The sequence below is a fragment of the Capricornis sumatraensis genome, chromosome 5 (assembly GCF_032405125.1).
Source record: "Capricornis sumatraensis isolate serow.1 chromosome 5, serow.2, whole genome shotgun sequence".
Lineage (NCBI taxonomy): Eukaryota > Metazoa > Chordata > Mammalia > Artiodactyla > Bovidae > Capricornis > Capricornis sumatraensis.
This window is the reverse complement of record NC_091073.1, coordinates 117,276,000-117,282,610: the sequence shown is the minus strand read 5'-3', so window position 1 is coordinate 117,282,610 and position 6,611 is coordinate 117,276,000. Positions and strand designations below refer to the sequence as shown.

The window sequence follows — 6,611 nt, the reverse complement described above, 5'->3', positions numbered from 1 at the left end:
GTCTCTAAGAGTCGGACACGACTGAGCGACTTCACTTTCACTTTCACTTTCCTGTACTGGAGAAGGAAATGGCAAGCCACTCCAGTGTTCCAATGTTCTTGCCTGGAGAATCCCAGGGACAGAGGAGCCTGTTGGGCTGCTGTCTATGGGGTCGCACAGAGTCGGACAAGACTGACGCGACTTAGCAGCAGCATATATATATATATATATATATACACACACACTTCTGATTCTTTTCCATTATATTTATTACAAAATTTTGAATATAGTTCCTTTTACTATACACTAAATCCTTGTTGCTCATGTACTTTATATATAGTGGTGAGTGAAAGTCACTCACTCGTATGCGACTCTTTGCAACTCCATGAACCACAGCACACCAGGCTTCCCTGTCCATCACCAAATCCCAGAGTCTACCCAAACACATGTCCATCTAGTCGGTGATGCCATCAGACCGTCTCATCCTCTGTCATCCCCTTCTCTTCCTGCCCTCAATCTTTCCCAGTATCAGGATCTTTACAAATGAGTCAGCTCTTCCCATCAGGTGGCCAAAGTATTGGAGTTTCAGCTTCAACATCAGTCCTTCCAATGAACACCCAGGACTGATCTCCTTTAGGATGCACTGGATGGACCTCCTTGAAGTCCAAGGGACCCTCAAGAGTCTTCTCCAACACCACAGTTCAAAAGCATCAATTCTTTGGTGCTCAGCTTTCTTTATAGTCCAACTCTCACATCCATATATGACTACTGGAAAAACCATAGCCTTGACTAGACAGACCTGTTTTGGCAAAGCAATGTCTCTGTTTTTTAATATGCTCTTTGGATTGGTCATAACTTTCCTTCCAAGGAGTTCAGTTCAGTTCAGTTCAGTCGCTTAGTCGTGTCCAACACTTTGTGAAGCATCTTTTAATTTCATGGCTGCAATCACTATCTGCAGTGATTTTGGAGCCTAGAAAAATAAAATCAGCCATTGTTTCCACTTTTTCTCCATCTATTTGCCATGAAGTGATGGGACCAGATGCCATGACCTTAGTTTTCTGAATGTTGAGCTTTAAGCCAAGATTTTCACTCTCCTCTTTCACTCTCCATTTTCACTCTTCCTCTTTCATCAAGAGCCTCTTTAGTTCTTCTTCACTTTCTGCTATAAGGGTGGTATCATCTGCATATCTGAGGTTATTGATATTTCTCCCAGCAATCCTGATTCCAGCTTGTATTTCCTCCGGCCCAGCATTTCTCATTATGTACTCTGCATAGAAGTTAAATAAGCACAGTGACAATATACAGCCTTGACGTACTCCTTTTCTCATTTGGAACCAGTCTCTTGTTCCATGTTCAGTTCTAACTGTTGCTTCCTCACCTGCATACATGTTTCTCAGGAGGCAGGTCAGGTGGTCTAGTATTCCCATCTCTTTCAGAATTTCCCACAGCTTATTGTGATCCACACAGTCAAAGGCTTTGGCATAGTCAATAAAGCAGAAATAGATGTGTTTCTGGAACTCTCTTGCTTTTTCAATGATGCAGAAGATGTTAGCAATTTGATCTCTGGTTCCTCTGCTTTTTCTAAATCCAGCTTGAACATCTGGAAGTTCACAGTTCACATATTGTTGAAGCCTGGCTTGGAGAATTTTAAGCATTACTTTGCTAGCATGTGAGATGAGTGCAATTGTGCGGTAGTTTAAGCATTCTTTGGCATTGCCTTTCTTTGGAATGAAAACTGACCTTTTCCAGTCCTGTGGCCACTGCTGAGTTTTCCAAATTTGCTGGCATATTGAGTGCAGCACTTTCACAGCATCATCTTTCGGGATTTGAAATAGCTCTACTGGAATTCCATCACCTCTACTAGCTTTGTTTGTAGTGATGCTTTCTAAGGCCCACTTGACTTCACATTCCAGGATGTCTGCTCTAGTTGAGTGATCACACCATCATGATTATCTGAGTCATGAAGATCTTTTTTGTACAGTTCTTCTGTAGTCCATGGAATTCTCTAGGCCAGAATACTGGAGTGGGTAGTCTTTCCCTTTTCCAGGGTATCTTCCTTACCCAGGGATCGAGCCCAGGTCTTGCACATTGCAGGCAGATTCTTTACCCGCTGAGCCACAAGGAATATATAGTGGTGAAAGTGAAGTTGCTTAGTCGTGCCTGACTCTTTGCGACCCCATGGATAGTAGCCTGCACCAAGCTCCTCCATCCATGGGATTTTCAAGGCAAGAATACTGGAGTGGGTTGCCATTTCCTTCTCCAGGGAATCTTCCCAACCCAGGGATAGAATGCAGGTCTCTCACATTGTAGATAGATGCTTTACCATCTGAGCCATCAGGGAAATTAGTGGTATGTTTCCATATATAGTGGTGAAGTGTAAGTGAAGTTGTTCAGTTGTGTCTGACCTTTTGCGACCCGTGGACTGTAGCCCACCAAACTCCTCTGTCCATGGGATTCTCCAGGCAAGAATACTGGAGTGGGTTGCCATTTCCTTCTCCAATATACAGTGGTATGTATCCATAAATCCGATACTCCTAATTTATTCCTTTTCCCAGTACTCTTGCCTGGAGAATCCCAGGGACAGAGGAGCCTGGTAGGCTGCAGTCCATGGGGTCACTGAGAGTCAGACACGACTAAGCCTCTTCACTTTCACTTTCATGCATTGGAGAAGGACATGGCAACCCACTCCAGTGTTCTTGCCTGGAGAATCCCAGCAGCGGGGGAGCCTGGTGGGCTGCCATCTATGGTGTCACACCGAGTCAGACACAACTGAAGCAACTTAGCAACAGGAGCAGCAGCGGCTGACTTTCCTATTTGGTAATCATAAGTGTGTTTTCTGTGTCAGTGAGTCTGTTTCTGTTTTGTAAATAAGGTCATTTATTTTTTTAGATTTTACATATAAATTGTACCATATAATATTTGTTTTTTTCTGACTTACTTCACTCAATGTGAAAACATCTCATTTCATCCATGTTGCTGCAAATGGTATTATTTCATTCTCTTTTATGGCTGAGTAATATCCCGTTGTATATACAAACCACAATTCTTTACACATTCATCTGTAGATGGACAATTAGGTTGTTTCCATGTCTGGGCTATTGTAAATAGTGCTACTATGAACATAAGGCTGCATGTATCTTTTCAAATTAGAGCTTTGTCTGGATAATATGCCCCGGAGTTGGATTGCTGGATCATATGGCAACTCAACTTCTAGTTTTTTGCAGATCTTCCATACTGTTCTTCATAGAGACTATACCAATTTTGTTTCTACCAACAGTGGAGGAGGGTTTCCTTTTCTCCACACTTTCTCCAGCATTATTTGTAGACTTTTTGATGGTGGCGATTCTGACTTCTGTGAGGTGATATATCAAGGTATTTTTGATTGCTTTTCTTGAGTAGTTAGTGATGCTGAGCATCTTTTCATGTGCTTATTGACCATTTGTAGAGATATTATTTGTATAAAAGGGAAATGGCCCTTCTTTTATATAAGTAGGAAATTTCCACACCCCCCCCCCCAGTTTGACATTTGTGTTTTAATGTATATATCCCCACAATATCTGTTTAATTATCATGTAATCAAATTTAGGAGTCTCTTTCCTTACTCTGGGCTTCCCTGTGGCTCAGCTCGTAAAGAATCCACCTCCAATGTGGGAGACCTGGGTTCAATCCCTGGTTTTGGGGAGATAACCTGGAGAAGGGAAAGGTTACCCACCCCAGTATTCTAGCCTGGAGAATTCCATGGGTGGTATAGTCCATGGGATCGCAAAGAGTCATACATGACTAATCAGTTTTCACACAACCTTACTCTATTCCAAATCTTATAAATATTTTACCTATACCTAGGTTACAAAGATTTACTCATGTTTCTTCTATTATTTATATGGATTAACTTTTTCTACATTTAAATTTCTGATCTATTTCGAAGTTGAACAACAAGAAGAAATAGATGCAGTTTTATTTTTTCTATATGGTTATCTCAATGTTCCTTATTAGTCTGTCTTTCTTCACATTGATGTGAGATGCTACCTTACTGAATATAAATATAGCATAATGTAAATGATTTGAATATAAATGAATGTTGTGTGATCAACTTGGCTTATATTTGAAATTTCTGTTTTTGTTTCACTGTTCTGTCTATCCATGCACCAATATCATACTGCTTTAATTATAGAAACTGCTATATTCTACTATCTGGCAAAGCTAGTCTTACCTCATTTTTTTTTGTTTTGGCTTGATTGCCCAGGCTAATTTCTTTTCCTTCATTCAAATAAATTTTATAATCAACTGCTTTAGTTGCTGAGTTTCCCACGTGGCTCAATGGCAAAGAATCCACCTGCCAATGCAGGAGGCTTGGGTTTGATCCGTGGGTCTGTAAGATCCTCTGGAGAAGGAAATGAGAAACCACTCTAGTATTCTTGCCTGGGTAATGCCATGGACAGAGGAGCCAAGCAGGCTACAATAAATGGGATCACAAAAGAGTTTGACACAACTTAGTGGCCAAACAACAATTTTAGTTGCATGAAAAAAAAAAGCGGTAACAAAAATTTTTTATTTTTTATATATATATATATATATATATATATATATATATATATATATACAATCATGTTAAAGAGGAATCAATTAATTTAAATTTGATAAACTGCTTTAAACATGAATCAGGATTGAATTTGGCCAAATATTTCTTTTTCTTCTTAATCTCTTGATGGGATGTATTATAACAATCAAAATCCTCATGTTGAATCACCCTAGTATATCTGACAATCATACTTACTCATGTGATACTGCTTTTCGCATCTAATAATTTATTTAGGACTCTTGTATCAATATTTACACATGAGACATGTCTATAGCTTTATTTATTGTGAAATCTTTGTTAGCTTTTGGAATCAACATTACACTCGCTTCATAGAAAAAACTGAACATTTCCCTTCATTGCTATGTGATCAGGAATAGTCTGAATAGCACGGAGATTGTGAGATCTTTAAAGGTTTCAGTGAGTGCCCTATGAAACCATCAAGACCTGACACTTTTGTGGAGATATTCTAACTACTTGGTTATTTCTTCAATAAAAATTGAACTGTTTAAATTTGCTGTCTCTACCAGGGTCAATATGCATAAGAGAATATTAGAAACTTTCAGGGAGGAAAAGAAGAAGAAGAAAAAAAAAGACAGTTGGAAATGGTTCCTACTTACCTAAATTGACCCTTCTCCCCCTCTCCTTCCTTTTACTAATGTGGTGCGGGTGCCTGCACCTGAGTCTCTTGATATAAACATGGCTGCCATGCCAAACAACGCTCTGAGGATCATGCTGGTCGGGAAGACCGGAAGTGGGAAAAGGCGACTGCAAACACCATCCTCGGGGAAAATGTATTCAACTCTAGGATTTCTCTGGAGGCTGTTACCAAAACTTGTCAGAAAGCATCCCAAAATGGAAGGAGAGAGACCATCTCGTTGTTGACTCTCCAGAGCTCTTTTACACCAAGGAGAGCCTGAACACCACCTACCGGGAAATCAGCCAATGTGTCCTCGCCTCCTGTCCCGGGCCTCACGCCATCGTCTTGGTCCTGCAGCTGGGCCGCCACACACAGGAAGAGCAGCAAACCGTGGTGTTGGTCAAGAATCTGTTTGGGAAAGCAGCCATGAAGTATATGATCATCTTATTCACTTGCAGAGATGACCTGGGCGACCAGAGCCTGAGCGACTTTTTGAAGGATGCAGATGTAAACCTACGAAGCCTCCTCCAGGAGTGTGGAGACCGCCGCTGTGCCATCAGTAACAGCAGAAACACAGAGCAGGCTGAGAAGGAAGCTCAGGTGCAGGAGCTGGTGGAGCTGATAGACAAGATGGTGCAGAACAACCAGGGGGCTTACTTTTCTGACCCCATTTACAAGAACATAGACCAAAAGCTGAGACAGCAGGAGGAACACTTGAAGAAAGTCTATGCTGACGATTTACAAAGCAAAATTAAACTAGTAGAAAAGGAATATGCCCATAAACCACCAGAAGAAAAGGAGAAACAAATAAAGTTGCTAATGCGGAAGCATGATGAATGAATGAAAAACCTAAGGGAACAAGCTGAGATGAATATATTCCAAACTGCATTCAACATGATTAAAAATATGCTTTCAAAAATATGACCCAAGTTGTGGTAGTATAAATTTTATCTTTACTCCTCATTTTACTATAACTTGTTAATACTATAGTTTAGTTTCCAAAGATTGTTAAAACCATATTTTCTGACTTACATTCTGACTTCTTCATATGGTCTGTCTCCCTTGAGCTATGGGTCTATGTCCCCTACCTTGGAATTGGAGGGACTTTGTGACCGCTTTGATAAATAGTGGGTGGTTGAAGCAACACCATGTGACTTCTAAGATTAGATAGGGAAAATGCCTCCTTGCTCTTCTACGATGGTTACCCTCGGAATTTGCCCATCCTGTTGTGAGGCAGCCTGAGTAGAAGCCCAAGTCGCCCCCATGAGGAGGGCCTGAAGTCACTGATCCACTCCTTGGGCTGATATTTCATCTGCATCCAGAATCAGCTTGCTGGCTTTGCAAATGAGGCAACACAGAGTGGATTCTCCAGCTGCAACTGATGAAACTGCAAAGAGCAAAGATGAGCCATCCCCA

General features: G+C 40.9%; 1 pseudogene; it reads left to right on the top strand.

Moving 5' to 3' along the window:
* Positions 1-5,254: 5,254 nt before the first annotated feature.
* Positions 5,255-6,119, top strand: LOC138080417 (GTPase IMAP family member 7-like; annotated as a pseudogene).
* The last annotated feature ends 492 nt before the right edge of the window (positions 6,120-6,611 follow it).